This window comes from Eucalyptus grandis, chromosome 8, assembly GCF_016545825.1.
Source record: "Eucalyptus grandis isolate ANBG69807.140 chromosome 8, ASM1654582v1, whole genome shotgun sequence".
Classification (NCBI taxonomy): Eukaryota; Viridiplantae; Streptophyta; class Magnoliopsida; order Myrtales; family Myrtaceae; genus Eucalyptus; species Eucalyptus grandis.
The window spans coordinates 14,934,925-14,937,073 of NC_052619.1; the positions used below are offsets into that span (position 1 = coordinate 14,934,925).

A 2,149-nucleotide genomic window follows, 5' to 3' on the forward strand; every position below is an offset into this window, starting at 1 on the left:
ACATAGTTTTCATGAACTAATTAGTCGGGTATCATGCCAGCAACTCCAAAAACCGAGGTGAGATAGAGCACAGGACAAAAATTTTGAGAAATAGAAGAAGAAGGAACACATGATCAAATTAAAAAATTCACCCAGAAAGTGTCTTGAGCGATCAAGGCTAGATGCTCATTGTTATGCTATTTGGCAAATTAAAACTGAGAGTATGTCGCATCATGAGCACCTTTTGCCTAAGAGAGACATTAAGCATGATATAGTGCAACATAATTAAGATGTATTACTGCACTTAATTACTATACAATAACAGTGGAGCTTTTTAAGACATCCAAAGTGCGATAACCCTTAAGAGAAGGGTATCGACGCTAATCCCAGGTCTGCAGTAACTCTTAGGATTAGCTATATAGAGTTATACATGTTGTCCACAATACATATACAAAATACGTATTTCATACTTAGTTGAACCTAGCTAATGGGAGAGGAGAGCGCCGTGGCAGTGGTGACGTTGCCGCCAAGAAGTTCCTGCCGTGAAAATCCACCATTAGCATGCCACCGTACGCTTTAGCCGCCTCAAAGCAGTCCATGGGCTTCTGGGGAGGTGCTTGAGGAATCAGAGGTTGCCTAGCCTTCTTCTTGGCGATGCCCTCTTCTAACATGGCGAAGGCTTCCTCTGCAATTTTGGCAAGTTCGCGTGAATGAGCCATGATAAGTGCTTGCTGCTCTGATACCTCGTGCTATCTATGAGGCTGTGTTCTTTGTGCTGCTTCTGTGTGGTGAAGAACGAAACCCCCCTGGCCCTTTTTATACCTCCGACTTCTCTGGAAATAAGGCAATAATTCAAAAAGGAAAAGGCGAGGGTGATGAAGAACCTGAAGAGATAAGAGATAATATGCATTGGTTTTACCTTTCGGTGGCAAGCCACGTTTCGCAGAACAAATTCGTTGATATCTATCCGGTCTTCTTTATGTGTTGAAGGGAACAAGACATAGTCCTTCTGATCTCAAGGGGTTACGTGCACGAGTGACGAAAGACATGGGTAACGCGACCATATGATCTTGTTTGTGGAGGGAATATAGGGGCAAGACTAACAATTATCCATTGTATGGACAGTCCAGACCTAGCAATTTGTGGGTTGGGGTTTTTTTTTTTTTTGGGGGAGGGTGGGTTTTGGGATGAGTCCAGGTTACGGTCTAAAACTGGCCCGTGTCATAAATCGAATCATCCAAACCATAATAGATCCTTTTTAAAATTGGGTTGACCTTTTCTTTCTACCTCGTTCTTTTTCTTCCAAAAACGAGCCATTTATTTAGGGTTTAAATATTTCACGTAATAAATAAATTTACCGAATCAGTAAGTAGACAATTTACTTATGATAGCTTCTAAACAACTTATTGCAAATTAATGATAGCTTCTAAATAATTGCAGAACTAATTTGCTGGATGCATAATATAACGAATAACTATAAATTTACTGTTACAATCCACGCAATCAGAAAAGATAAAAATTTTAAACAAGACAGTCTAAAACCATATATCAATAAGAAGTGTCATTGAAAAGTAATATTGTACCAAGTTTTCTATCATTTGCCTAGTTCTAAAATAATATGACTTATCTAGTCAATTAGTTTATTTAAATACCATCTGAAGTAGTTCTCTAAGCAAGTAGGCCCATTTTGAGCACCCAACAAAAATCATTCAAATCACTTAGCTAGCAAATTTAATGAAAGAAACTGCTGGGGCTCGCTTCAATGGCCACTCTTCCAACATAGAAAGGGGAGGTGGAAGGTTCGAATCTCCAATTTCTCGGGGTTGGAGTGGGGATGATTTAATTTCAAGTATGGGTTTTGACTCCCATACCATACAATGAGGCATGACAAAAATTTGAAAATGAGAGTAGAAATAGGAGTAAGAGTAGAGTAAAATCGACAAAAAAAAAAATTAATAGAAGAGTTTTAGCATATCTATTATTATTTAAATTAGTCTCCGGTCATTCATCTAATATAGTGAATTGTATAAATCACATTTTTTTTGGTTATCATGCAATTATGATTAACAAGACTGAAAATTGTATAAGTTTGACCGTTCCAAATTTCCAACTCCAATTCAAGGATAATGGGAAAATATATCGTTCAAGTGTTGGTCATGTCAGGTTGACT

General features: G+C 38.0%; 1 long non-coding RNA gene across 1 annotated transcript; it reads right to left on the minus strand.

Annotated features, from left to right (window-relative positions):
• Positions 1-251: 251 nt before the first annotated feature.
• LOC120286543 lies at positions 252-1,033 on the minus strand. Its single transcript, XR_005545189.1, has 2 exons — positions 899-1,033; positions 252-812 (listed from the first exon to the last, which is right to left on the minus strand). It is a non-coding gene; the product is annotated as an uncharacterized LOC120286543 (long non-coding RNA).
• Positions 1,034-2,149: the final 1,116 nt, after the last annotated feature.